This window comes from Gracilinanus agilis, chromosome 3, assembly GCF_016433145.1.
Source record: "Gracilinanus agilis isolate LMUSP501 chromosome 3, AgileGrace, whole genome shotgun sequence".
NCBI lineage: Eukaryota > Metazoa > Chordata > Mammalia > Didelphimorphia > Didelphidae > Gracilinanus > Gracilinanus agilis.
Genome location: NC_058132.1, coordinates 601,445,372 through 601,453,370, shown reverse-complemented (window position 1 = coordinate 601,453,370; position 7,999 = coordinate 601,445,372). Strand labels below are relative to the sequence as shown.

At 36.2% G+C, this 7,999-nt stretch overlaps 1 pseudogene; it reads left to right on the top strand.

Annotated features, from left to right (window-relative positions):
* Nucleotides 1–1,903: 1,903 nt before the first annotated feature.
* On the top strand, nucleotides 1,904–7,678 carry LOC123241909 (annotated as a pseudogene).
* The last annotated feature ends 321 nt before the right edge of the window (nucleotides 7,679–7,999 follow it).

The window sequence follows — 7,999 nt, the reverse complement described above, 5'->3', positions numbered from 1 at the left end:
AGGTACAGTTTTATGCTGAGATAGACAAAGTGAAGCTGAGACCTTTTATAGATGCATGGACTAAGCACAGGAATGCCCCCAAGCACTTTAAAACTGAGCACACCTGTAGTACATCAGATACGGATAAACACAGGGATTGGTGGAATCCTTTTTTACTCTCATGGATTGATCCATCATGCTGGCAGTTTCTGTCTCAACTGTTAGATCTAAGGACATGAAGCCAGAAAGTAGAAGGAAATCACATTCCTTTGAGGGAGATAAGTATATACACAACATGCCCTAAATAAGTGCAAGAAATTTGGGGAAAGAATGGCATCTACATGTAGAAGAATCAGAAAATGCTGCATTTTGAATGAAGCTGCTTCTGGAGGTGAGTTTTAAAGGAAACCAATGATTTTAAAAGAGGAACGTAAGAAAGGAGAGCATTCCAGGGGAAGCACAATATAAATGAACATGAGTGTCACTATCACCAGTGCCTGAAAAGTGTGTAAATGGTCTTCTGCTTAATTGAGTGTTTGGCAATGGAACTCATTAACAAAACAACTACAATTTCTAGGGCTTTAAAATTTGAGAAACACTTTTCTTACATTTTCTTGTTCAAACTTTACAACAGCCCTGTGTCCATGAGTACTACTACTACTACTACAAATAAGTGTTATGAAGCACTTTATGAATACTGTCTAATTTGATCCTTACAACAACCCTTAGAAGTAACTCTTATTATTATCATCTCCATTTTACAAATGAGAACACTAAGGCAAACAGAGATCTAGTGATTAGCCCAGATCAAAGAGCTAGTTAGTGTCTGCAGCAAAATTTGAAATCAGGGCTTTCTGACTTTAGGTACAGTGATCTGTTCGATGTACTACCTAGCTGCCTCAATCAGAAACTTATAGAATAAATATGATTGTCCTCCTTTTAAAGAAGGCAAAACTAAGGCCTAAAAAGGTAAAAATGATTTGTCTTTGGTTATGCAAGTTGTAAGTGTCAGAGGAGAGATTTGAATCCAGGTTTTCTTGACTCCCAGACCTATACTCAATCCATGTCTCACTGTCTCTTTTAGAGAAGCATCTAATTGAATTGACAAAATATAGTAGGTTGCTTTGTCATTAGTTGACAAAGTCTAGATATACCTCTAGGAAAATAATTGAAAAGTGAACAGCAATTAGCTATGCGGGCCCCATTGGAAGGTTTTCTACCTTCTGCCTTTCAAAGCTGTTCCTAGAGCCATTAAAAGGGACTTTGTGATTAGTTTTAATGAAATGTAGGAGTTTTGATGGGAACAGCTAGCATTCAGGAGTATATTAGTTTGTAGATGATGAGGATAGCCTTAAAGACCAGTTATCTCAGGTCAAGATGTCAGGCCATATAGTAAAAATAATTATTTTCTCCATTTATTTTGTGCTTTTCAATTATTTGTAAATGGCAATAAACAGAGACCATTTCCTGAAATGTCTCAATGAAGTAAGTTTGTGAGTCATCTTGTAAGTGTCATCAAATTTGGAGGGATAAGCTTTGGGCAAAGTATTTAGCCAGATAATGCTGGACAACCTGGAATCAAGCTGAAAGAGAGATACACGCCAGGATGTGAGCCTTTGACATTCATGTTTTGTCTTCTCATTTCAGACAAGGTGTTACAATTTTTGTGGACTTAGTTCATAATGTGTTATAAGGCATTTTTGTGCTTTGTCCATCTTTTCCAATCATTTTCTTTCTGTATTTTTTTATCTTTTACAAATGGTTATGAACTGTAAAAAATACCACAAGACCAAAACCCCAAACATTCCTTTTTGCCATCATACCCAGTGGTACACTCTCCCTTATACCACTTTGGTCCCTGGGGAGAGTGAGCTCCAACTTAAAATGGCTTCTATATAATGTCTGCCTGAGTTTACTTCTAGAGATGAAACACTATAGCTTGGTTGTATTTTATCTGCGCTGGGCCATGAGTTACTCCCAACTTCAATTTGTGAGCTTTGAAAAATCAGAATGGCAAGCCACCTTCTGTGAACCAGAATCCACGCCAAGTTTTGCAGCCATCCCAAAGGACCCCAGGAAAGAGGGTTTTCCTTTTCACTTGTATTTGTAGTAGCCTTAGCACTTAACACAATGTCGAATGTCCTTCCTTCCTCCCTTCCTTCCTTTCTCCATTCCTTGTCTTCCTTTCAAGTTGTATTTGTAGCCTTAGTACTTAACATAGTTCTTCTTCCCTCTCTCCTTCTTTTCCTCCCTCTCTCCCTCCTTCCTTCCTCACTCCATCCCTTCCTTCCTCCTTCCCTCCCCCTTTCAACCTTCCTTCTTCCCTTCCTTGTCTTTCTTTTCACTTTTATTTGTAGCCTTAGCACTTAACACAACAGATACATAGTCCTTCCTTCCTCCCTCAGTTCTTTCCTTCTTTCTTTCCTTTGTCCTGAGCCCTTTTCTCTTCTCTCTCCAGACAATTTCACATAGTGATCTCAACTCCCATGGTTTCAATGATCATATCTATGCAGTCACATCTTAGATCTATACCTGTCCAGCCCTAAGTTCTCACCAGACCTTCAGTCGTGCATCTCCACTGACCTACTAGACACCTCAACTGGATGTCCTATAAATATATTAAGCTCATTGGGCCCAAAACTGAGCCCATTATATTTCCTGCCAAATCCTCACCTCTTTAAAACTTCCATATTATTATTTAAGGTTCCATTATGCTCCCAGACACTTAGATTAGCACTCTCGATGTGAGCTTCACTTCTTCACTCTCCCCCTGTCCAGCCCCCCACCGCCTACCAAATTCAATCAGGTGCAAAGATCTGTTATTTCTATCTTCATAACATTTCATTTTACATGGTAATTTCTGTTTTCAAAAGTCAAGTTCAGAGAATGGAAGAATGGTTCATGTCCAGTTTGCTGGAACACAGAATGTGTGATGGGAAGTAATATGAGATAAAACTGAAACATCTTAGAGACAAAATGCAGGGGGCTTAAGTGCCACAGTAAGGAGTTTGAATTTAATCCTATAGGTGATAGAAAGCTACCAAAAATTTTGGAATGAGTGTAGCAGAATAGGAAGATTATTGCATAATCTGCAAGATAAATAGATTGGAGATAGGAAAGACAAGACCGGAAAGAACTTGGTGGGCTAGGAAAGGTCATAGGGTCCAAAATTAGGGATCTGTGAGTGGAAAATAAGGCATAAAATAGGAGAAATGTTGAGGAGGTAGAATCAGTTGGTCTTGGCACTAGATTATATATGGGGAGAGAATGAATGATTTAATGAATGAATGAAAAAAATGTGGTGAATAAATGAAAATCAAAAAATGAATGAATGAAAAGACGGGAAAGAAAATATGCCCCTCATATCTTGAGAATAGATGACTAGAAGGATGGTAGAAACTCCAATAGAAACAGAAAATCTGGGAATAGTCAAATTGCTTTTGGTTTTGGAAGGCAGGGGAAAGGAGGAAAGAAGATGAGTCCATTTGGAGGCATATAAAGTTTCAAGAAACAGAAATATCTAGGTGAAAATGTCCAACAGGCAAGTTCAGCGTCTGAACTCTATCCACAAAACCCAAGTCAAAAATTACTGTTCTAAGTGTCTTGTCCAAAAGCCCATCTCAAAATTAGATCCAACTTTATCGCAAAGAACTAAAAATTTCCACATTTTCCCCTTTTCTAAAAAATAAAAATCAACCTATTCAATTCTTTTTGGAGATGATTAAACCCTTTAAAATTTATTTTACATATCAAAAATAAATGACTAAAGTTATATTTTGTCCCACACTTCCAGAGGAATTTACATTTGTAAGAAACTCAACACTTTACTCCATGCAAAAGGAGCAAAAATGAAAGAATTTTAGGTGAGAGGGTGTAATATATTTTAATATGTTTAATACTTATTTTAATGTATTTTCAATTTAATAAAAATTGATAAGTGCCTACTATTTGCCAAGCACTATGCTAAGCACTGAAGATTATAATTTTTTTAAAAAAGGAAAGAAAGACAGCTGTTTCCTGCCCTCAAGGAGCTTCCAATCTAATGAGGGAATAGAAGACACAAAGGAAGCTACCAGCAAGTGTTCATCATGGTCTATGGTGTCAAAACCAAGCAAAGCTGCTGATGGAAAATAAAGAATTACATGAAGAATCTTAAATGTTTTGAGCCCTCTGCAAAGGAAGACTTGGGAAGAGTTTATTGCTCTATCCTCCAGCACTTCAATTAGAAAGGGCAGTGGCGGGGAGCAACCAAAGGAGCTGAAAAAGTATTTAGTATCAAAAATTAAGTCAATCAGCATGGTGATGAGATTTCCCATGACCAGCTTATCTTGAACTAGGCATGATATTCTGTGGGACAGAAACTAAACAGAGGTGCTGATGGAAAATGCAATTGCCTACGAAGTTCTGAAAGTTTCAAGCCCTTTTTAAGGGAATTTGTGAAAAGAAAAATTTTCATGGGTTGAGTCAAAGTATATTATTTTAATTTTTTTCAATTAATGACAACTTTTAAATAATCTATTTTTCCCACTAACTTCTCCCCAAATTGTGAAAATTTTTAAATGAAAAATAAAGCCATAAACATATAGCTAGTCCAGATATACATACACATATATACACATATATATTTTTTATTCCAGAAAAAATTCATTTAGTTGGGTATCTATTCAAATTAAAATATAGGCAGTAGCTAGTCATCCTGTACCCATGGTACAAAGCAGTTAGGTGATCCATATGGAGCCTGACTTTCTTGTGTATTTGTTTTTGTATAAATGTGGATACTGCCTTCTCAGACTTCCCCAACTCTTTATAAAAAAAGTTTATTTCATCATTTCTGACCATAGTTCATTAAATTCAGAAGTACATATGCAATGGCCCAGGGCAGTGAGTCATCAAGAAAGAAGAGACTACACACATTTCTGAGAACTCAATGAAATAAAATTGGAATGATTTCGGTTAAGTGTACTCATGTCCTGGTAATTTGATCTGTTCCTTTTATTTCTTGTCTTCAGCTCACATTGCTTAAAATGAAATGCATGGCACAATTTCCTCAAGCGTCTTGACTTTTCTTTGTATTGTGCTGAGAATAGTTTAGAGACTAAGAAAACAATTCCTAAGATTCTGTGTGTTCTGGCTCACGCCAACCCTTTGCTTGTATGGCACAGTGGTCCTACAACCATGGATAATGAAATTCTTTGGATAAATCTTCTTGATTATTTTTAGGTACTTCACTTTTTAATTTGATAGACAAAAAAAAACTGCAGATCATCTACTATGTACAATGCACAGATCTAAGTTCTGGGGATACAAAGAGAAAACAGTCAAAGGCATTCAACTGATGAGAAATATATAAGTAAGTGAAAGATAATTTGAGGAGGTGAGAGACGCTGACAATGAGCAAGATCAAGGAAAGCTTCTGATAGGGTAAGTAGTGTCTCAGTTGAATCTTGGAAGCTAAGAATTGGAAGTTATGGAGATTAGGAAGGAGTTCAGCCCAGGCAAGGAGGACAACTTATATACAAGGGCATAGTCAGATGGAATATTGAGTTTCACTGGAATGAGGATAGTATAAAGCATAGTAATGTCAAATGACTTGAAAGGTAGTTTGGTTCCACCCATTAAAGACTTTAAATATCAGCTTTAAATAGCTGGGAAGTTTGATTTTTTATTCAAGAAGCAATAAGAAACCATCAAAAGTTCTTTGGAGAACATTGTGATCAGGAAGTTTTTGTGCTTGAGAAAGATCATTATTATTATTATTTCCATGGAATAGAGCACATCTGATAAACACCACAGTTATGTAAAAATACCATCATGAAAGTACCACCATGAAAGCATTGCCATGAAAGTGCTTGTGAGAATCTGAATAAGAACATGTTGCATCAATAATAGCATGAGCTTCCACACTCATACCTCTGAAATTTAATCCCTGTAATTTCAGTTTCCACTTGAAGAATAACAATCACATTAACCAGGGGAAAAATCAGAACCCTCATTCATTCAGGGCTTTCTGCCCACCATAACTATTCAGTCTCTCTTTGGTATTATGTTTCTCAGAGTAATCTGATGGTGTCATCTGGTACTTTGGTATTTGTGGTATATGCCTTCTTTTGTAGATAAGCAGAATGGTGTGAATAGACCTTCACAGGGATTGTTTTAATAGCAACAATGATCAACCTACCCTGTCTTGCCCAGACTTGCCATTTTGACATAAAATACACTCTGTGAAATAGTAAGGGAGATAGGGGAAGACCACACCAGAGGACAGAACTAAATTTGTCCTCTTAGGAACTGGATCTACAACTCTGAGCTTATCAATATGATCTAATGCTGTGTCACCAAATGTTCTTACCAGCTGCAACTCCAAAATTATACTTTAAATGTAAACTCCCTGAGGTAGTAGTTATGTCTGATATTTTTTCTGTTAACTCCATAGTGCTGGGCACTTAGTGACCACTCAAAAAATATCTGAAGCAGAAAAAAAAAGAAATACAACTTGAGCCTCTTTAAAGACAGTATTGTGTAATGGAAAGAGTCCAACACATCATCAGAAGACCTGAGTTGACATCCAGTTCAGTCATTTTGTAACCTTAATACAAGTCGTTGACATATATAATAAGATAGATTATATATTGTTTCAGTTTCTTCAACTATGAAAAAGATAAGGATAAAATATTCCTTCCCAGTTACCTCAGCATCATTATGAGAATTAAATAAGATAAAGAGAAGGAATGTCCTTTGAAAAACTATAATGCATGTTAGAAATGGTAGGTATTATTGTTATGATTTCAAGAAGAATTAATTACTAAGCAAAATCCCAAAGCTTTTTCCAGTGCTGGATCCTCAGGTTCTGATGAGTCTCATTTAGCTAATTTACTATTCCCCCAGATATATGTTCAATGAGTATGTGGCCAGATGAAACAAGGGGACCATTTGGGCCCCAGGATCAAAGATTTCTGCTCCCTAGGAATTTAGGTTTTGATTGTCACTTCACTGGAGAAGTTTTGCAAAGTGAAAATCATTTCAGAGACCTTTGTCTGATGTCATAGCAGATCCTTTATCAAGTGAAAGGTGTATTTTTGTGATGGTACAATATGTAAAAATAAATTTAAGGGCAATGATGCACCTGTTAAAACAACAGGAAATTAATAGAGCAAAAACTTATTTTGAAAGTACCAAAGTAGAATGCCTACTACAAAAATATCCAGAGCTACTTCAAAGAGATTTTGAATCACTGTTTCCAAAAGTGAATTCTGGCAAAATAATGGTAGTAACTTTAACACAGAAAGCCAAAAATGATATGACTACACAGAGGGAGAAAGTTAAAAATATAAGAGAAATGCTTTTAGAAATGTTTATAGATGAAGCGAAAGAAATTTGTTATGCTTTGTGTATCAAAGACTATTGTGTTGATTATATTGATCCATCATCTGGATTGGTATTTTGGGGAATATATACAAGCAACACTCTTTTTGAAACAGATGAGCATTATCAACCCTTAAGATTCTTGATGATCTTGGCTACTGGAAAGTGATTTACCATAATCATTGGGGTATCCATGTGGTTGTTAGAAATGTCTTCATGGAATGCCATAGTTGATAGTCAAATTATGAAGAAATTAAGTGAAAACTATGTGGCAGTTGCAACATCTGTACTTGACACTTTTTCTCTAAAAACTATCAGGAGTCTTCAGGTTTTTTAATACTCATTTCTAGGTATTTCTTAAATTTCAGTGTCTGAAAACTTAAAATTTTATGTGACTGGGGGCATGTAGATGGCTCAGTGGATTGAGAGCCAGGTCAAGAAATGAGAGGTCCTACTAATACACAGCTGGTAGAGTTGTGAATTGGTCCTACCATTCTGGAGGGCAATTTGGAACTATGAGCAAAGGACTTTAAAAGAATGGCTACCCTTTGACCCAACCAAAGAGATAATAAGGAAAAAAGACTTGCACAAAAATATTTATAGCCACCCTCTTTGTGGTGGCAAAAAATTGAAAAATGAGGGGATATCCACCAATTGG